The sequence below is a fragment of the Choloepus didactylus genome, chromosome 17 (genome assembly GCF_015220235.1).
Source record: "Choloepus didactylus isolate mChoDid1 chromosome 17, mChoDid1.pri, whole genome shotgun sequence".
Taxonomy (NCBI): Eukaryota; Metazoa; Chordata; class Mammalia; order Pilosa; family Megalonychidae; genus Choloepus; species Choloepus didactylus.
Genome location: NC_051323.1, coordinates 57,160,329 through 57,184,005, shown reverse-complemented (window position 1 = coordinate 57,184,005; position 23,677 = coordinate 57,160,329). Strand labels below are relative to the sequence as shown.

Genomic DNA, 23,677 nt, shown 5'->3' with positions numbered 1-23,677 from the left:
TACATCTGTGCTGAATATTCAACCGGCAAGGGCAGAAACCAGGAGACATAAACTGAAAGCTTCACAGGTGATCAACATTTCTGTATTTGGGTCATGTCAAAGTCCTTAATTCTCTTCTACGAACTACAGCGATCCATCCAGTACTCAGTTTTTGAGTGGCTGTTGTGTTTCAAGTACTTGGATAGATATGGATGGCAGGGAGATTTGAATAAGAAACCATTCTTGAGTTCTTGACCTTAAGGTGAACTCTATAGTTCAGAAGCCAGAGAACAATAACACTACACTGCATGAAGTTAAACACGACTAATTCTATAATGAAGGTGTCTATGACGTTCTATTTTGAGGCATCAACACAGAGCAGATGGCACTGCATAAAGGTTGTGGGAAGGGCTATGACTATCTTCTGAGAAGGGTCTTGAAGAATGGGGAGATGTTCACTTGGAAAAGGAGAGGGGAGAAGTGAATACTAGGAGAATCGTTCAAGAGAGTAAAGGATTGAGCAATTGGGGAAGTGGTCAGGAATGTAGCAGACTCTGACCCGTTTTTCAAACCCCACCCCCATCCACTTTGCGAAACAGCGCCCTCCCTGACCAAGTTGCAAAAGCCTCCGTTTCTCTTTAGTCTGAAAGCCCCACCTACACACCCCATAGATAAGCCCTTGTTTTTAATAGCTCCAGTCAGGTCAGCCTAAATTGGCTTTAACTGCAAAGACATGAGCAGTTATAAAGAAGGTTAACCTAGGAGAAAGCTTTGCCTAATTATAATAAAAATATCACACTCGCTGAACTGTAACCCAGATGCCTTATTTGGCTAATGCTATGTTTTGAAACTGCACCCTGTAACTGGACAGTAACAAAACAACTCGTGACTGGCCCTGCTTCTATCCCCTTACCTTGTTTTGCCAACCTGAAGTGGGGTTCCCGTGCACATAGCCCCTTATCGATTAACATGGGTCAGCCCATAACCAAACACCCCAAATTCCCAAACTACCTTGTTGAACCAAGTCAGTTCTGATCAAGGTTAGCACACCTGACATGCGCCCTAGCCTAAGTACTTAACTCCACACATAATCAGTCATTAGACTCTCTCTGACCTTCTCATCTCAAACCGCCTTCATTATCCTAAGCCTGCCTGCCTTCCTTTGAATGCTACCAAACACTGAAAGTTTCCCCAGTTCCAGGAGGCAGATTTAAGGACTGCCTTCCTGTCTTCGCGAGGCTAGCCTTTGCTAAATAAACTTCTCTTCTCAAAATCCCGGTGTCTACTAATTGACTCTGTGCGCATCGGCCAAGGACTCACTTTTCAGCCCCAACAGGAATTTTTCAAACAATTGATGTGAACACAAAACCAGACAGAGAAATGTTTATTTTTAGGAATAAATTCATGAATAAACTATCATAGGAATGTGTATAGAAAAGTCATCTGGAACAGAAGCTCAGGACTCACTAGAAATAATTACTGTGCACATGGTTCATTTCTAAAGCATCTTCAATATTCTTCAACAAGGAATCAAATGGGGCCTCACCACTTCCAAAATACTCAATTCATTAAGGTTCTAGAGTTCTATTTTGCTCTTCATGTGAATATAGAAAGAAGATTTTATTCCCTCTTTTTATGCTGCACAAAATTATAATGTTAACTATCCGTTCAATTTACCTGCACACTGTCGGAGAGGAAGGTCCAAATGAGGCTGGTTCCCTGCGAAAGCTAACTGCTCGCAGCTCTGCGCACATCCCTACACAACTCCCTTCTGGTGAGAGACGACAGGCTTCCGCAGTGAGGGATGAGCTTAAATACGCTCCAGTGGGGCGTGGCTCTGCCGATGAGCAAACAGTGTGCCCTGGCAAGCAGCTGGGACTTGTTATGAGTTCATGTCTGTCCCCCACACCCTGCCTGCAGTCTCTTGGGAAATAGAAACAGAAGGAACACCTGCATGCAAACGAGCACAAATGAAAACAAAACAAACACCTGCACACAAACACGAAAGAGGTAAAGAGGAGGGGAATAGATGAGGGCTGGACGATAGTTGCTGAATATGTCCTTGACATCCCTAGCACCTCCTTTAATAGGTTAATGTAATAGATTTTTGAATTGTCTGGAAAAATCCTACGTGATCTTGATATACAGCTAGTTTTTAATGCATTAATGACATGAATTTCTCACCATTTAATTAATATTTTTCCTCCATATGATTCTGATTTTGGCATGTTTATTGAGACTATGCTATCCTTACAGAAAACAACTTAATAGATTGAAATCTATACATTTGTATATGTATATGTGTATATATATATAATTTTTTCTTCAAGTTTTGTGTGCACCATTATTTATTTTATATCGTATTTTCACTCTCAGTGCCCCCTTTTTTTTTTTGTTTAAAGAAATCCTTTAATAGCTCTTTCTATACCTTCTAAGAGGGTATATGGATGATAAATTCCCATAGTCTATGTATGTTCAAAAATGTCTTTATTTTTTGCTTTTCATTTAAAGATAGCTTTTCTGACTATAGAATTCTGGGCTTACAGATACGTGCCTTAGTACTTTATGATATTTTTTATTTTGCTTATCATAAGTCTATATTTTCAATCTGACTTTCATTATAATCTCTCCTTTCATTCTGATGGTTTTAGATCTTTTCTATATTCTTAATTTTCTGTAATTTCACTGTATATATTATGATATGAATCAATTCCCTTTAGCATGATAGGTATTTGGTGGGCTTTTCTATTTCAATACTCTGATCTTTTCTGGAAAATTCCAGGACATTATCTCTTCACATAATGGCCCTCCACTTTTCAGGCTATCTTGTTCTTTTGGAACTTCTCTTTGACAAATGTTGGGCCTTACAATCTATTCTTTATATCTCAAAACCATTCTTTCATAGTTTTCATTTTATTTTGTCTTTGTGTGCTAGCTTCTGGATGATTTCCTCAGTATTATAAATCAATTTGCTAAATGTACTTTGATTTGTCCAATCTATAATAAGTCGTATTTAATAAGAATTTTTTAAAAATTTTAAATTGCAGTAATCTTCAATTTGAAATGTGATACTTGGTTCTTTGTTATAGCAACTTGAACCTATGTTACCAATGTTCAATTTAAAAAGCCCATGCTTATTTTTCATTGTTGACTATTCTTTCTACATTTAATGCATTTAAAATTATTTATTAAAACTTAGAAAATGTTTTCTCTTCTATGCTAAGAAAATGTTTTATCTTCTATTAGTGAATTTTTAATGTCATATTTTACCTTGTGTTTCTTTCAATTTTGATTTGCAAGCTTTCGTTGGCTAGGAGGTATTTTGCATATTTGTTTGTTTATTGTCTATCTCTCTGCACTGACCCTCATTTTCTAATAAATATATATTGTCTCTACCAGAGCTATGACTACTATCCCAGGAATAACCTTAAATAGATGATTAGGATTTCAGTCCCATTGTTAGATCCCTGGTGTTACGAAATTTAACTTATAGCTGGAGAATAGTGCATTTCAATTTCTGGTCAAGGACTATGTTGTCCCACCTCCCTAGAGCTGAGAAATGACTTTATACCATGGCTCTTGACAATGGTAAGTTTGGTAAATTGTAGCTTTTTTATATCCTTTCAGGGGTGGGGAATACCAACCCAATAACTACCCTTAAGAAAGAAGTCTGCTCTACTCCCCAAGAAAGACTGGGATACTTTGGGGGTGTTGAATACCTGAACAATACTACCTGAAGTCAGGGGATAGAAATGGTCCAAGGTAAGAAAGCAATGTAGTTTCAAAAAATAAATAAATAAATAAAAATAAAGGGACATCTGTGAGAATCCTGGGAAATACGGGTACTTCAGTTCAGTTTTGCTGGGATCATAAAATGTAGACATAGAAGAGTATAAGTACAGTCCTTATGCCTTGATAAGGCTTCTGAGTTTAATCATAGGCATTTTAGAGCATCTGTAGGTTTTTAAGAAAATGTTTATTTTTAGTTACTATTTGGATCATCGTTTTTCAACACTGTTTTCATAGCAGAGACATCTATTTCAATTGAAACCTATATGAAATTACAATCTATAAGACAGGTCAAATCCAAAGTGCTCTGCTTCAAATTGGAATTTCCACTGATCCTTTCCAGGTCAAAGTCTACTCTGAGGCTATACCAAGAAAGTCCTACATTCACATGGAGACCAGATTGAAACCTCTGATATGGAGAAATCTTTAGCTGCTTATCCAGATTTTAATTACAAGTGGATTTTATTTGATTATCTCTAAATCCCCATACTATCAACCAACATTATCTTACTATCTCCATTGCCTTGTAACTCAAAGTTTGTGGTAGCTGATTCATAATAAAACAATTTCTGTAAACTATTTTTCTAATATATAGCATAAGACTGACCTGAACTGGCTACTGATTAAGTACATTATTTAAATTGTCTTGTCTGACTTATGGTAAAAATTATTCCCTAGTCCATGTATAAATGTTTATATTTTTTATAAATTACATTTTAATTTGGTCCCAAAATTTCTCATAATATTACTTACAAAATTATCATAATCCTTTGTCCTAGACATCTTATTTGCATGGATCTTTGATCAATTATACATATGTATACATGGACATGTATATGCAAATGAGTGGTGTATATATTTTATTTTTAAATTTTAATTTAAAGTAGAGATCACTTTTGAAATTACTTGTGCATTTGTTTTAAATGAATACAATGTTCTATCTCTCTGAAACTTGATCAGTGAAAGGCACTTGAAAGGGATTTATAGGTATATACAGCTGATGAGAAATTATATTCCATATCAAAACAGGAAAAACAGCATAAATATACTTTTAGAAGAATAGGTACATCATATATGTGCTGGGGGTAGATGTGTATAAAAACAATTAAAATATATCCTTTATAGTGAATTTCAGATTTTCATTCTGGGTAATCTGAATTGTCACCACATAAACTTCACTCTTCAGTGCCCAGAATGATTCTAAAGTTTCTTCTTCTTTGTTTACTTAAAAGTAAAGTGAAGGAGAGAAAAAAGAAAAGGAGGGAGGGAGGAAGGAACTCAGCTTCTTGAAATAAAACAACAAAAAACTTTTCAATGGTGTAGATCACACCGTGTGTTATGTTTTTTAAATGGAATTTTATTGAGATATATTTACATACCATACAATCATCCAAATTGTACAATCAATTGTTCCAAGTATCATCATATACTTGTGCATTCATCACCACAATTTTTTGAGCATTTTCATTACTCCAACAAATAAAGATGAAAATGAGAATAAAAATAAAAATAAAAGTAAAAAAGAACACACAAAACTTCTCCTACTCCTTTTCCCTCCTAAAATTCATTTACTTTTTGTCCCCCTTTTTTCTACTCATCTTCCATACACTTCATAAAGGGGGTGTGAGCCACCATGTTTTCACAATCACACAGTCACACCATAGAAGCTATGTAGTTATACGATCATCTTCAAGAATCAAGGATCCTGGATTGCAGTTCAACACTTTCAGGTACTTCCTTCTAGCTATTCTAATACGCTAATAACTAAAAAAGGATCTCTATAAAATGCATAAGAATAACCTCAAGATTGACTTCTCAACTCCATTTGAAATCTCTCAGCCACTGAAACCTTATTTTGTTTCATTTATCTTCCACCTTTTGGTCAAGGAGTGTTTCTCAATCCCATGATGCCAGGTCCAGACTCATACTCGGGAGTCATGTCTCACATTGCAAGGGAGATTTATACCCCTGGGAGTCATATCCCATGTAGAGGGGAGGGCAGTGAGTTTACCTGCAGCTTTGGCTTAGAGAGCGAAGCCACATCTGAGCAACAAAGGAAGTTCTCTGGGGGTGACTCTTAAGCACAATTATGAGTAGGCTTAGCCTCTTCATTGCAGTAACAAGCTTTATATGGGCAAGCCCCAAGATCAAGGGTGCGGCCTAATACAGTGGTAGTCCCCAATGCTTGCAAGAGTATCAGGGATTCCCAGGTGGGGAAATTTAATATTTCCAATTTTTTTCCCAGTCCCTCAAGGGGGCTTTGCAAATACATTTTTATTCTCTGCCCAAATTACTCTGGGATGTATCGAAGCTTCATGCTAACCTGTAAAACCAACCATCTCTCACCCCCTATTTAGGTTCCATGTTATTATGGTATATGAATAAACTGACCATACAAATTAAATTATATAGTGTGCTACAGAAAATATAGATTTTCCAGCAAATAAACATTTCTTCCTTTGGCCTCACACAGAAGATAAAGTTTTAAAACATAGTCAATATCATCCTTTTCCCTTTAGTCTGGTTTACCTTAGTGCTAAACAAGTCCATTTTGTTCATATCTCTAATTAAAGTCTGATATCTTTTACAGTTTCTTTAACATTTAATGTATGGGGTGATGTTGACCTTCATAGCTGCCGAACTTTGGTTCTGTGGCTCAGATGTCACACAGATATCCAAAGTTCCAGGGGCTGACCAGGTTATACACAAACAGCTCATCATCTCAGAATTTAGAAATAACCAATACAATTCATGAATAGATGTGACTGCTGCAAGAGCTTACAATCTAGAAACCTTTACCATAAACCTTCCCCAGATAACCTCTATTCTCAGTTTCAATTCTCAGAGTTTGCACATTACAGTTAGTTCATATTATTGAGGCATTACAATGTTTGTCTTTTCGCTTCTGGCTTATTTCACTCAACATAGTGTCCTCAAGGTCCATTCACCTAGTTGCATAACTCACAAATTCATGTCTTCTTGCCACTGCTCAATAGTCCATTAAATGTATACACTACAGTTCACCATTCCATTTATGAGTCGATATATCTTTAATTCACCACCATCCGTTGCAAATTGTGAATACTGCCGCCATAAACACCAGTGTGCAATGTCCCATTCATGTCCTTATTCTCAGTTCTTTCAAATTGATACCCAATATCAGAGTTGCAGAACCATCTGGCAACCCTAGGTAGCTTCCTGTGGAACCAGCCACTGCCCTCAGCTGGGCTGCACCATTCTACTTCCCTACCAACAGTGAACAGGCACATCCTTCTCTCCACATTTTCTCAAGCACTTGTATCCTTCTGTTTATTTTTTTAAATAGTTTTATTCAGACAGCATGCAATCCATTGTAAGAAAACAACAATGATTCCCAGTATAATCACATATATATGTATTCACCTCCACAACCTATAGAGGACATTTCCATTTCTTCCACAAAGAAAGAGAAAAAGGGGGAAAAAATGAATAAAAATATAAAAGATAAAAGAAAAATACCAATAAAGTAAAATATAATGAAAAGGTCAGACAACACCACCACCACCAAGAATCCCATATCACTCCCTTATAATCCCCTCTTACAGATGTGTAGCTTTGGTATATTGCCTTTGTTAAAAATTAATGGAAGCATCTTACAATATTACCATTAACTATAGACTCTAGTTTGTTTTGATTGTATTTTTTTCCCTTGTACCATCCAGTTTTCAACATCTTGCAATGTTGACATTCATTTGGTCTCCCTCTTTTAAAAACATTCTTGTATTTGTACATTTAATCACCATCACTGGCCACTCTAGGCTTCACTAAGTTATACAGTCCTGGTCTTTATCTTCTATCTTTCCCTCTGATGTCATATATGCCCTTAGCCTTCCCCTTTCAACCACACTCACACTCATCTTTGTTCAGAGTACTTATAGTATTGTGCTACCATCACACAGTATTATGCTATCCATTTCTGGATCTATATAATCAATCCTGTTGAACCTTATGTACTCCTTCATCATCAAATGCCCATTTTCTAACTTCTTTCTATCTCCTGACAACCTGTGTTCTCAACTTTAACTCTCAAATTTCACTCATCAATGGTAGTCCATATTAGTGAGTCTGTCCTTTTGTTTCTGGCTAATTTCACTCAACATAATGTCTGCTATCTACCACTTTGACTTTTGGAATTTATATGTCATATTTTATTTTATTTTCCCTCTCTCTCTGTTTTTATGCTCACTGATAGTTGTCATTTGTACTCTCTTCTCCAAATCTCTCTCTCCTATCTTTCCCTATCTGCTTGTAGTGCTTCTTTTACTATTTCTTTTCTTGTTCACTACTCTCTCAGTATCTGTTTATCTGAAAATATTTTAAATTTTCCATCACTTTTGAAGGACAGTTTTGCCAGATATAGAAGTCTTGTTTGGCAGTTTTTCTCTTCCAGTTTCTTAAATATATCATGCCACTAACTTCTTGCCTCCATGATTTCTACTGAGAGATCTTCACATAGCCTTATCGAACTTCCTTTGCATGGGATGGATCTGCTTTCTCTTGCTGCTTTCAGAATTCTCTCTTTGTCTTTGACACTTGATAATCTGATTATTAAGTGTTTTGGAGTAGGTCTATTCAGATCTATTCTGTTTTGGGTATGCTGCATTTCTTGGATTTGCAGTTTTATGTCTTTCATAACAGATGGGAAATGTTCAGTGATTATTTCCTCCATTATTCTTTCTGTCCCTTTTCCCTTTTCTTCTCCTTCTGGGACACCCATAATATGTATATTCATGTGCTTCATACTGTCATTCAATTACCTGACACCTGCTCATAGGTTTCTATCTTTTCCCTATCTGTTCTTTTTTGTGTAGGATTTCAGATGTCCTGTCCTCTAGTTCCTGGATCCTTTCTTCTGCCCCTTCAATCTGCTGTTGTATGTCTCCATTGTGTTTTTCATGTATTCTATTGTGCCTTTCATTCCCTTAAGTTCTGTCAATTGTTTTTTCAAACTTTCAAGTTCTTCCTTATGTTCACCCAATATCCTCTTTATGTCCTTCATCTCCTTTGCCATGTCTTCCCTCAACTTGTTAATTTGATTTTTGAATTGATTTAGCATATTTGAAGGTCTTTAATTAGTTGCTTCAACTCCTGTATCTCATTTGAAGTGGAAGACTGGGCCATATCTTCATTTTTTCTAGTGAGATTCCTAATTTTTTGTTGTCTAGGCATCTGGTTTCCTTGATTACCCCAATCAGATTTTCCCAGACCAGATGGACACAGGTCTCAGGAAGAGGGTGTAATCACTATCAAGTTTCCCTGAGGATGAGATCCAGAAAGTTGTCAGATTTTCCTGTGAAGCCTCTAGACACTGTGCTTTTCTTATTCTGCTCAACAAGTGGTGCTTGTCAGCCCACAGATAGCCACCAGCATAGAGAGTTGTGTTGCCTTTAATTCTCAACAGACACTGTCCCTGCCAGGAGCTGGGAATGTCAGAAGCCAAGCTTAAGCTGTTCCTGTTTTTTTGTTGTTCCCCCCGCCCCAGGCCCTAGTGTCTGAGTTCTCTGAGGGAAGTCAGCCACTTGATTTGGGTGCCACCTCCTGCTTTTCTTAGGGAAGATAAGCCCTTTAGGGTTTTATCCCCTGTATTTGACTTCCATCTTTGTATCTCTATCTTAACTCCACCCTTGCCTGCTTCAGCAATGACAATTGAAAATGCTTGAGGCTTGCTCTAATAAGCTATTTTGAATGAGAGAAAAAAGGAAAAAAAGAAAGAAATCCCCTTTTCAGAGCCAGTCTCCAGACCCCAATTACCAATCAAAACCACAGTTGGTACCCAATTCTGTTTGCCCATTTTATTGGCACACAGACCTTTTTCAGTATTCTGAGCTCAGCCAACTCCAAAAGACTGTGTTTTTATTTATTTATGTATTTTTTTTTCCCATCAGCCCCACCTCCCCTCTGCTGGGAGAAGCCTCTGGGCTCCTTCCCTTCTTGCTCCATGTTTATCTGTGCACATAGCTTGTATTCATTAGTCCAAACTGATTAACTAAAACTGTAGTTGGAGCTTGGTTGAGCTACCTTCCCTTCCTCCTAGTATACTGCTTCTTTTTCCCACCTGGAAGTATTTCAGCTCAGCTTGCCATGCTGGTGGGGAAGGGGCACCAGCTCCATAGTTTGGGGAGCTTTACTTACAGTTCTTATGCTGAGATCTCAGCCATTCTACCCATTCCAGACTGGTGTACAATGTGTATTTTGTCACAGATATCTCCCAACAGTTGTTCCAGACTATTTAGTAGTTGTTCTTGGCTATATGCTAGTTGTTCCAGAGGACTAACTAAATTCCACACCTCCCTATGCTGTTGTCTTGCCCCACCTCTGTGTGTTATGTTTTAATATATAAGCTAAGCAATTAAACTTAAAATAGTAATGTGACTTTCCCTAGAGAACCAAAATTCCAAGCCTAATCCGTTAAAAATAATAAAAATAGAACTCTGTCATTCAGTGAGCAAAGGTCCCGAAGGAAGTTAAATTAAAGCAACAGATGAATGTGTTGCTCTTGGCTAAGAACCCTTCTGATGGTGCTAATTACCATCTTTAACACAGGCTTGGCTCGGTAGTAAAGGATTGGTGGAAAGACTGCCAGGTTCTGAGATTGCCTACACAGGCCCCTGGAATCTGACATGAATGGTGTGTTCCTTCCAACTTGCTACAGGCCATTTACATGACTGTATGGAAGCAGACCCACAATTCAGGTCTGCACCTTACTTGATTATAGGATCACACAAAGCACAATGCCACTCATTGTTTACTTCACTCAAAAATTGTACAGTGATTTAGATTTTATTGACAAGACAAATGCTCCACCTGGGAGTCTTCCACCTTAATCAGCCTCCCTGAATTCATTTTGAAAAGCAAACTCCCCAATAAGGTGTCTGAGCATGTGCATGTAGGGTTGTGGAGAGGTTAGCTGTTAAAGCATAATGAATTGAACTAGCTCTATATCCTTCTTATATTTATGTGAGTAGAGACATAATGTGCATGTTTGTGTGTTTTACCTGTGTTTGAAGTGTTTCTATTAGTCTACAGAAAAAAAAAGAAAAGAAAAACATCCACAGTAAAAATGAGGTACAGTATAAATAACCAATATCAGAGGCAGGACACTTGACCTATAGTCCTTAAACTATCATTAGCTAATTATGATTTACCTGATAGGGCTAAAGTGACAGTGTAAACTTGACCCCAAGTCTTCTGATTACAGGCTACAACATAGCTTTATACTAATTGCCTGCAAATCTGTCCCTGTACATGTATAGCTCTGAGATGAAGCACTGAAAATCAGAGAATAAACTTTCCGGATCTCTGGATTAGGAGTAGTTTAAAGCCTCTATCTACTTCTCCATATCTATGACATCAGATAAATCACATATTCCTGTTGAGTCTCATTTGCTAATCTGTGAAATGGTGATGCTAAATGTACCTTAAAAATCTTTAATTGGCTAGACATTGGAACATCAGTTTAGGAAAATATCCACAAGTATTCTGGCTGCTACCCTTCCATACTGGACAGGCTTTGACTGGATTTTACAAAGTATCTTGGAAATTATGCTGTAATACTACAAAAATAGAAAACAGCTTTCTCTCTTTAAACATAAAGTTGGCCTTGTTCATTGGTGAGGTTGAAGACCAAGAAAACAGAGTTTGATTGCAATTTGCCCATTATTTTTCTTACTATTGACCAGGAACCTCTCTAAAAGTTTCACATGCATTAACTTATTTAATCCACATACCAACTTATAGTATAGTTATGATTATTATCCCCATTTTATACTTAAGAAGAATGTGGCCCAGAGAAGGATAAATTGCCAGAGGTCCCCCAACTAGCAAACAGTGGGGTGGGAATTTGAATTCAGGCAGGTTTGTCTCGCAGTATTCAAGAACTGAAATGTTGGAGTCACATTTAATTTTACCTTATACATTATTATTTTTTATAACCTGTGTAATTCCCCTTATAAACTCTCTCTCTCTCTCACCCCTGTAAAATCACCTTATCTCAGAACCTCTCAGACAGCTTACTTCACTGCTGTCTACTTGATCCACCTCCTTGATTGTCCTTCCCACAATCAATTTCACACAAAAAACCGAGTTGATCTTTTAATAATCAGGTCTACACTACCCCAAAACTTTTCCAAGTTCCCTGCAATCTCTCAAATAAACACTGAACTTTTTGATCTAGTGTTCAGAGTTTCTCCATATATACTCAATCTATATTTTTCCCTTCTGCAAATCAATCAAATTATAGCTCTGAAATCGAAGTGCTTAGCAGCTCCTGAAAATCCTGTTCTTTCACACATTATGTCTTTGATCATGCCATGGCATAGAAATATTCTCTTTCCTGAAACCCTATCTCTGTCACTCAGACCCTCCTCTGATTTAGGATGCAATTTAAATGCTATTTGAACATCAGATTTCCCCCTGATTCCCTCAGTCTGGAAATTGTTTCCCTTTATCTAAGGAAATTTTGAGACAAAGTTCATGCTTTCCATTGTGTGATTATATAAAGCCTTGGTGTGTGTATGTGTGTGTATTCTAAAGAGCCATATACCTGATTTTAAGATTTATATCTTTCACACACTTGCATTTTCCATGTTGCATAGCAATATATTTGCATCAACTGATTCTCAATATATAAATGTGTTGAATGAATGAATAAATGACTCAGTCAACTGTGCTGGCCTTGATGGTTTTCTGACAATTTAATTTGATTATCTATTCATTTTACTTATTTCAAAAGGAACTCTTAGCACATTGAATAGGTATTTAAAAAGTACAAAAGAGAAAAAGAGACCTTGGGAGCAGAGTAAACTAAAGTGACACTTATCATTGATAGTCACTGTAGAAGGCATATCTTCAGAGTCACATCCTTATCTCCACCAAAGCCTTTTTGATATATTAACAGACTTTAATAAAGACAATGGCTGTCAATTAAACAATCAACTCTAACACTGAAAATAAAATGTCAGGCATAATCCATAAAGTCATAGATCTTCAAATGCAACTAGTCATTTGACAAATATAGTTATTAAACTTCAGGAGAGTGAAGTTCAAAACTGTGTCCTCTAAGAAAGTCAAGATCTGAGAGTAATCATGGATCTAAGAATGAATCAGGAATGTGTTATATTTTATACTGTCTCATATGAACTATATGCCATTGTGTACATAAAAATTTGCAATCAAAATTTTTATTCAAATACTAAAAAATCACTAAACATCCATTCTGTTGCATACAGGCAAGATGAGAACATCTGATACAAACTCAAGAGGCAGCCCCTAACTGGGTCCTGACTCCTTTGTTGTATGTTCTGAACACTTGGTAACAGTCACTTTGTCCAAGGATGACAGCCTTTCATCACGTTCATGAGATTAAAGCTCTATGTCAAATATTGATGCCAACACTGTTCAAATATGTCAGCAGAATAGAAAATTCAATAAAAATCCTTGAGGATAAGATGCCAATTAGGCCTAAGGATGCAAGAGTTTGTTCTTGAGGTTCAGGGCTGATAGGGAGGTGTCTAGGGCTGATTTAAAAGACAGTACAAATTTTCAAGCACTCATTTATTCTCTAGTCCTACCAACCATTGGGTTTTTTTTTTTTAATTTGCTTGTTCTTTTTCTGTGGGTAGGTGTGTGGGTGAGGTTGGGTTCAGTGGTGATGCATAACTCATTTTGATACACAGCCTGAAAATGTTTCAGACAATGCAAGGCCCTTCTCCCGGTGTATAATGTGTCAAGACCACAAATAAGTTTAGAAAATCTATGTTTACTTATTTTCTGGATGTTGAATTAAAGCATTCAGAACTGATACTGGTCATTAAGATTTATTTGAAAAGAAGTGGGAGAGTTTGAGCCTGTCACCATAGCACACCAAGACTAAAAAAAAAAAAAAATCTATAGCTATTTAAAATACATATCAATAATGCATTTGTTCATTTATATATGATTATGTGTAAGTATGGCTCCTCAATTCCTAAAATACCTCCCATCTTTTATGTCTCTCATTTCAAAATGTTATCTGGAAGAATAATTAAATATTTATTAAATAATTATTAGTTATTGGTTAATTATATAATAATTATAGCTATCATATAGCTATTATCTATTAGCTACGTTGTAATATAGTTTAATATATGAGGTTGCCAGTAATCTAGCAGGGACATGAAGGACTAGGACCTATGGCCAGTGAGTCCTCATGGAAAAGGAAGAGGAAAATCTCTGTAGCAAAGCCCGCTGAAATAGCAATGCAAAACACTGAATATCTGGGCAATCTTCAGATCACTAAGGCCTGAGGATAGCTGAGATGAAGGAAAGGAAATGAGGAATACAAAAGAACAACATCAACTACCAACTGCTTCCCAACTAAAGGTAATTAAGACACACACGTGTGCACCCAGACATACAAACACACACACGTGTGCATGCACCCATACACGCACATACACGTGGTGTCATAGTACAGGAATGAGGACAATTTACCAAATACCCATTTTTAACTTGACACTGGTTTTTGGATCTTTGCATATATTATCTAATTTAATGCTTACAAATACAGTAAAAGATATGTATTATAATCCATAATCCTCACAAGTGTTGAAAGAGGAATGTGCTGTTAGTAGCAGACCATGTAAAAAGCACAAAAGGTTTTGAATTGCCTGGAGTTCAATAGGACTCAAGATGTAATGTGCCTACTGAAATTTATTGGAAGTTTGGCTACACTAAAAGCATTTGCAGCAAAGTAGGAATAAATTTGCTCTACTTTGAAGAAGTCAGTCATATCCTAATTTACTGTGTGAAGTTCCTTTTGTCATATTTATAAACAGATATAGTCAAACTGGGGCACACTCTAATGAGAGCACCTAGAATATTAGAAGGATTAAAAACTGTGATAAAGAGCCATTGAAAAAATTGGGAATGTTGGGTCTATAAGAAAGAAAACTCAAGATAAATTGATGATTCTACATTTGGAAGATCATCATGTGAGTAACTGTTCAGGGACATTTTTTGTTATCTATATAAAAAAGGAAGAAACATTTTTATTTGAAATAATGTAGGTTAAAATTACAGGAAGTTCAACAGGAGATAAACATTACCTTTACCCTGCCTACAGCTTGGGGCTGGACCACTGTGACCTCCGTGATCACTGGGAGCAGGTGGGTTCACAGCCTGCATGACTCTCACAGCCACCTCCACTGTGTTTCCTGGCACTGTAGAGCCACCACACTCCCCAACATGTACAACACCACCATGTTCCAGTACAACATCAACACAACTGCCAGAGATGCCAACACAAAACATGCTCAAGATTATGATCCTTTCTGGTATTACGGGGGCCATTGGAAAAGTCTACCATGCTTTAAATCCCAAGCTTACAGTTTTTGTTCAAGATGATGATCGTTCATTAATAAGTTTTCATCTTATGTACACCAGTGACTTCCTCTCCCAGGTGGTGATAAGGATGTTTTGCTATGCTGTTAGCAAAGGCATACCAAGCAAATTGCAGCAGACCAATCCTGACTTTTGTTCTGAGAAGGTGGCTTTGTCTTAAGCCTAATCCCACAAACACACATACCGTTTTTTTCTTGGAGAAATAGAGAGAAGCATCATCATTGCCTGCTGAAACCAGCCTGGGCCTGGATACTCTGTGAATACATTATCTTGCAATGTTGGGTTATTCAAGCCAAAGACCTTCGAAGTGCCTATAACAGATTTGTACATATTCATAAAAATCTATTTGGAAAACAACAACAACAAAATGAACACCTCTTGCTTTGAGGCTAACTAACAGCACTGAATTATGTATTTGAATGTGGTTGAAAGGGGGAAATTTTAGATTTTATACGTTACTAGAATAAAAATTTAAAAAAACAATTCCTGGAACTGTGCAACACGAACAGCGAACCCTAAGTTAAACCATGTGCTGTAATTAATAGTACAATTATGACAATGTACTTTCATCAATTGTAACAAATGTATCACACCAATGCAAGGTGTTAATAATAGGGTGATATATAGGAACCCTGTATTCTATGCATGATTTTCCTATAAACACAACTTCTCTAATTAAAAAAAATAGCAGACTGAATAACCACATAGGTAAAACAAATAAATAAAAAATATGTAAATATATTTATGATAGTGGAGGAAAATAATTTGTTAAAGCACATATATACAAAGAAAGCACTTCACATAAAGGAATAGAATGATAAATTTGATGATCTAAATTTGTTAAACAAATTTGTTAAAATAAATTCATTACTAAAATCTCTACAGTCAAATTCTAAACAAATGATGCATGGTTAGATGTTATTTACAATGCTTATCATGGAGAAAAATTAGCATCCCAATGTAAAGAGAACTTCTTTGAATCAATAAAAAAGTTACATGATCCAACATGAACAATGCATATGAAATAGTATTTCACATAAAAGGAAAGATATTTGAAAAAATAAACACGTAAAAAGACCAAGTTTAACTATCAATCAGGCAAATGTGAACTAAAACAATAGAGAGATACTATTTCACATCCATGTAATTAAAAGAGTCACAAACTATCAATTATTGGTGACAATGCAAGATAAAAAGAACCCTCATACACTGTTGAGGGAAATATAAAACACTACAGATAATTTATAATGATTTTCAAGTTTCCAATGAAATTGAAAACATTTCTACCATCCTAGTGATTTGACATCTAGGTATACCTTAGAAGGGGACTTGTACAGTGATGTGCAAGGCAGCCTCGATGGTTAGAAATGTAGTAGAAACCACCTAAGAGCACGTTACTGGGGAAATGGATAGATCAGACATTCTATAATCACATAAGAGATCAATCTTTAGGAGTTTAAAAGAATAAATCAGCTGCATCTAAATAGAGAATTCTGCATTTCAACATTTAAACATGGACAAGCAATCAGAATTTGGATTACTCATTTGTCACTCTTCACTAATTTTATTTGTCTTTTTCTATATGTGTCAACATTGATAAATACCAAAACAAGGACAAACCATAACTGCAAAAAATGTATCTATGGTGTAATCGCATTCACATGAACAAAATTAAATTATATATTTTTATTCATATGTATATATTAAAGTACAAAACCACAGACTAAAATAATACACATGAAATTTCTATTAGTGTTTTCCTTAGGAAAAGAGTGAAGGGAATGGGTTTGGGAAAGACTATAAGGAAAATTTTTACCCTTTTCTATTGTTTATTTAATATTAAAATTAATTTGAAGCAAACACGACAATTTGTTAAAGCTCTCTAATTCTGCATGATAATATAAGGTTTGTTTATATTATTTGCTTGACTTATTTGTTACTTATATATTTTTTTCTAAAATCAAAAACAGGATACAAATATACAGTTCAGAAGTGATTTGCCTGATCTCAAAGAGTAAAACAAGAAGAAATGTTGGTACATAATAGTTACAAAGTCAAAGTTTCTCAGCGATGGGAAGGACTGCCAAAATGGACCATGAATCCTTATCTTGGGATATTTTCAAGGCCAATTTGAATAAGAACTTATTGTGAAAGTGGTGTAATTGAATAGCAAGTTAGAATGACTAAATTTTGAGGTACCTTCTAAGCCTGAGAATATATAATCAAACTTTTAAAATATTTTACAATTTAAAAAATCATTTTAATTAACTGATTATTGCTTTTTTCTTAGTGTTCATTTCTGAATATGGATTATACTTAACTTAAAATTTAATTTAAAATTGACATTTACGTTTTTATTCCAATATTGGGGAAAGGTGAGGTTTCTAATTTCAGACAACTACAAAAAAACTTGCCTTTTGTATTCTCAGCCACGCTAGGACTCTTTGATTCAGCTTCAACTGCTTCTGAATTTATGGGTCTTGGAGTGGTAGATACATTGTAGTAGAATTGAAAATTAAACATGGACAAGCAATCAGAATTTGGATTACTTGTCTGTCACCCTTCACTAATTTTATTTGCCTTTTCCTACTCTGAGAACTTTCAATTCCCTTCTGAACATCTTTGGGAAATACTGCTATGGCATGCAGTCAACCAGGAGAGCTTAACTAACAAGGAGTTGTCCAGTTTTACTCACAGAGATGAAAAGCAGGGAACTGCATCAATGACCACGACATGAACCGGCTTGCTAGAGGAAGCTGCTACCCTGGACTCATTTCTCAAATGGCCCAGGGTTGGCTGTGGGAATTTGCAGGAAAGTGAATGCCAGTTCAGCTGCTGGGTGAACAAGCACAAAAGAAGAAGAAAAAAATAATCGAGGTGTTCTTTAACAACTCTGAGTGTCTTTTATCTGGTGCATCCCAAATGCTGCTTGTTCAAGCTTTGTCCACCTATGCCTATGTGAGCAAAAATGAATGAAGAACAAAGGAGAGAATATGCTTGCTGAAGAGCTGCCTTCAAGCCCCCTGGACACAGAAAGCAGGACCCAAGGGTCAGAGGCTTGACACTGCATCAGCACCCAGCTAGGTCAACAGCCTAGAAGAGGGTGAGGGGTGGCACGTTTAGTTCTAGTGGGTACTGACACATGGCTCTGAAAGACTCATGAAGCATGTTTTGCCTCCTCAGTGAGGCAAATGCAGGGCGCGTGCTACCAGCTCATCTTTAAGTCATTTAATGTGAAAACAGTCTGATTATAAAATAGAAAGTGAGCCAAACTCTGGAATCAACAAAAGGAGTATCCTTACAGGAAAAGAAAGCAGTGGGTTCATTTTCTGTTTGCCTATACCTTATCTTGGATACCAAATATAGGACTGACTATTTAGGCAGAAATACGAAAACTTCATTATGTTTGCATTTTAATTTCATAGAAATCTTTCTAGAATTATATGAGAAGAGGTTGGACTCTATCTATCTATAATTTGTATAGGGCTTTATTGTCTTGTTTCCAATAATCTGAAGGCATTGGAAAGGCAGATGTTTTTATTATCATTTTACAGAAGAAGATACTGAGGCACCGATGTAAAGAATGCCATTCACAGTCACCAAACTACTTAGTGCAAGGTCTGATCTTCTGATCTGGATTCGGAGTTCCTGTCACCTAAGGCTTTTTAATGTCTTCCATTTATTAAAATGCACTATTACTAATTTAAATATTTATTATTTGAAACAAACAGACATTTACAGGGACTGGTTATATATTATAAATGCCCGCACCGACTATGCATATAAAATGGTGGGGGAGACATATGAACAACTGGAGAGTACTGCCTCCACCTACCACATTCAAATTAATTTTTAACAATGCACAGGCTAAACAAATCATAAATACATACGTATGTGCACACATGCATATGTACATGCATGCATACGTAATATATATGCACACATACATATATATACATGCACATATATACATGTATAATTTCTATATATACATGTATAATTTCTTCTTATATAGTAAGCTGATTAGTATAGAATCAGCATTATAAACTTTATTTTTCTTGATATATTGTGGCATATTAGACCAGACCTGAGTATGTGATGACCAAAAACAGGTAAACTTCATTATCAATAACACCCATAAATCATGGACTCAATATACCAACACACAGACATACACACACATACAAATCTGTTAGAAAAAATTAAGTCTTTCCATATTATAGGTACTTAAAAATTTTGACTCAACATACATTTTTATTTATCAGTGTTTATTTTGCATGTCTTATGGGCAATATAACCTAGGGTACACAAAGAACAAGAAAGAGAACAAAGGCCAAATATGGGGAAAAGTGAGTATGACCTGCTTCTGGGAAACCAGCCTCAGGGTTCCTATAGTACAAATTGGAACATGTTTGAGAGGGAAAGGGGTGCTCTTAATAAGTATTCTGGGACCCCAGATGTGACCTGAAAAGCGTGGCTCCTGCCACCTAAATGAACCATTAGTGTTGTTGTAAAGTGCCAACATTTTTCCATTTAAACCTGGGCTAGCAAAGATAGGAACAGTCTTTTCTGCCTCAGTGCCAGAATAATAGTTCAAATGAAGCCTTGTGGAAAGAATGAGAGTCTTGAATCTCACCTTTATATTAATGATTTCACTCAAGTTAGTAGACTTAAAAATACCATACCTGATTTTTTTAAGTTGCTTTCAAAACCAGTTCTTGAATTCCATATGAAGCATACAAATATTTCTCCCAGCTGATTTTCTTAGACACCTTAAATTAGTCATTACTCTCTTTAACAAGTGCCCACTACCCACTGTCATTTTGACAACCTACAAAACATTTTATATGGTCCTGCTCAGCAACTTGTTATATCCCTTTTTACCCTAAATTGTTTCTATTTCCATTTCAAACAAATTTTTGATTCAGTGAGAGAAAATTTCCTACCTCTTTGAAAATTTGAGTTATTATGTTTTTCAGGTTCCTCAGTACACTATTTGAGAATGAGTTTCATTTATCACCAGAAGGCATTCCCCCAACATAACACAAGGTCAAAATTTCTTTAACTGTACAAGTTCAACCTGTAAACAATTTCATGAAAATATATATTAAGCATCATATTTTTATCATCATCATGAGATTGACAGTCACAGATAATGAATAAATGTTGGATTATCTCTTTCGCAATAGCATTTCACATTTGGAATAGCATACCATTTCACAGCAAGACAACAAATCCTCTTATGACCTTTCAAGACAGTACATTGTTGGGGATTGCTGAGATAGAATAGACTTTTCAGTTTACACTGATAAATTTGATTTAAGGATTCATTTTATTTCCATTTTCATGAGCTATGATACCACATTTAGTATTTATATTCACAACAGCCTAACCAATTTCTCTCACAGTTTTGCTCCCTTTATAAAGACATAATTTTCAAGCAATCTAGGTGCACTTTTATAATGGGACTCCATTTCCCTGATACTCTCCTTAACATGCATCTGGCTTATGGCTTTGCCAATAAGTCAATATGGGAAAAAATAAGTTGAAGGCTAGAATCCTCATTTTACTTTCTTTGATTTTATTTTTTTTTCAACAGAAAATCATCTGAGTTATTTTTTCCTGATTAACACATTTCTTCGTCAACTATAATTGCAAACCATTAAACTAGATTGCCTCCTTTTAATCTTTCCTGGCTACAATTCTCTTATGAGGGGGAATAGTATAAACTTTCAGATTTGAAATATACATGTCATTCTTAGCACTAAGAGAAAAATATTGTTTAATAAAATGACTTTTCATAACAATGCACCTCAGTATTGAGCAATTATGATAATTTGAACTCTTTAGACATGCAAAATAACTGGAAAATGCTTTCATTAAGGAAGAAAAACTAAATATCATATTAAGGCAGATGGCATTTTCAAATGCAGACTCTCTAAACCTCTATAGTGACTTTAGATTTAAAGAAGACCTCAGGCAAGAATGTTGCAAAGTAAATAGTAGCACTTCAAAGGTCAATTTATATTCCAATGTAACATTTATAGAGATAGATTTCAAAAGTAGGTGATGGAATCATCACAAATAGATTGTATCATTTGACAAATAATACACATTATGACAATTCTTGGTCTACATCTAAAAAAGGAGAAAAAAGTGGTCACAGTGAAATTCTTGTACTCAGAGTGGATTTAATTTTGGTCTTGATATACTATGGGAAGGAATTAGCAATGGCTGTTGAATAACAGGGAAAAGGCATCTTCTGTTATCATTACTTTTATTTATTGTATTTTCCCCTGCTGGAACTAACATCTGGACATTTCGTATGACATAGATAAAACATCTGAAAATATTAACTAAATATTTCTCTTTTATTTTGATGTTCTGTTCGCACATGGAGCCAGTCTAAGGGACACATCCATAAATCCTTGTTGGTTCTACAGAAAGCTACAGGAGCCCTAGAGTAATAAGGAGCCTTATGCAAATGAAGGCAATGATCTCACTGTTTTTCTCCTAGTTAAATTTGCTTATACAAATAATCAATTCAAATTATCTTCAGAAGTAAAATAAAATAATTAGCTTGTGAAATATACTCTCTTGCCTACTCATATATACAAATATTTACCACCACTTAGCAAAGTTATAGCATCCTTCCAAGACCTCACTCAAATCACACAGCTTCCATGAAGCCTTTGCTAGCTAGCAGGCTGCTTCTGCACAATTCCTACATGTGTCATCTTTGGCATTTAAGATTACTGCCTTGTAGAGTTTTGAATTACATGTGTATGCAATGCATGCCCCAGGAGACTTACCTCCCCAAACCCCAACATCTCCAGTCAGGCCTGCATAATGTTTTTTTTCCAATGTATTTAAGAAAGAGGATGTCTCTCTTCTACTTCTGAGTTTTCACCCAGTCGTTGCTCTTCTCCCACTGCTTCCAGTTCATTTGCACTTTTTATTCTGATTCTTCCCAGAATTACTGTCCTCTATTTGGCTTTTGCTCCTTACACACTAGTATCATTAGAAATATGAACACTGTGCAGATGACAATTCCTTCTACTGCCAGTCCTTCCATCTGAAACCAACTTTTTGAGAAAGTATAACATGCTACTGAAAGGGAAAGAAGTAAATTAAAGAATTAAATATGGGCAAAATATAAAACTGTGTACTTCACATGACAGTTCCCACAGACTATGTAAAAACATAGACACATACCAACTTTGTACCTTGTCTGTTTATGCATACCACAAAACTGACTCCAGTGCCCTCAGATGGCTTTTGCTCCTATACAAGAGTACCTCCTTCAAACTTCCACCAAATAAGTATGACTGCCTTTTAGAAAATCCTACCTCCTACCTTAAAGGCGGGTCATACAAATGATCCATTTCCTTTTCTACAGCTGAAGGCATTTGGAATGCAATAATCTTCAGCCGAATGTTCTACAAATCTGTATAGCAGAGCAAATCTGTGTAGCAGAGCAATATAAATTGGGCTTTGGCACTTTCGCCATTTATTCACTGTGAGGGGCATTTTGTATTTCTCCTGGTCATCTAATTGGAAATTTCAGTTTTGATTCAAACATGCACATACACACTCATAAACCTGCACACTCACCTCAAAGACAGGCCACAAAGAAGAAAACACTTTCTTAAATACAGCACCACCTGCTTAGTACCTTGCACACAATGGGAATATTACTTCAAAATAACTATAGTCAAATATGCTTTTCTCTTTTTTTCTTAACACAAGGTACATGCTCATTACAAATCTATTAGTGGTTTTACTTTGTAAAGACCTGGCAGAAGCTTTTAAAGTAATGTGTTTTTGTATGTAAGGCATGATTGCAATCTTAGGGTAGGTTAACCCCAAATTGAATTATGTAAGAATGGAAACCAAATGAGGATTTATTAACTTCACATAAAAGCAGTCCTCCAGATTCTAGTCAAGTGGGAAAGTTTGCTTTCAGTTCCACAAAATGTCCTACTTCCTCTACAAGATAAGCTTCATCCAGGTTTAGAACATTTCTTAGCCACCTCTTTGTCTCAGTTGCTATTTACTAAATGCTTGTCTTTCAGTAAATGCCACCCAGTTGTTAGCACATGACTGAATGGAGTGTATATTGAAAATCATGCCCCTCCTATCCCACCAAATAATTCATTAATCTCTTTACTCGTCCAGCCATCTCATGCTAAATACAAATTAGAGGAAATAGTTTGCTGTTTAGTGACTTAGTGATGAATGAAGACAGGTAAACAGACACTTAAGTGATAACAGAACACAACGGAATGCAAAATACCAGAGATGGATTGGCTTTTATAAAAAGAGGGTTTATTTGGCTACACAGTTACTGTCTTAAGGCCATAAAATGTCCAAGGTAACACATCAGTGATCGGGTACCTTCACTGGAGGATGGCCAATGGCGTCTGGAAAACCTCTGTTAGCTGGGAAGGCACGTGTGTGGCATCTGCTCCAAAATTCTGGTTTCAAAATG

General features: G+C 36.0%; 1 pseudogene; it reads left to right on the top strand.

The window, feature by feature from the left end:
- The first annotated feature begins 1,632 nt into the window (after positions 1 to 1,632).
- On the top strand, positions 1,633 to 15,346 carry LOC119512117 (annotated as a pseudogene).
- The last annotated feature ends 8,331 nt before the right edge of the window (positions 15,347 to 23,677 follow it).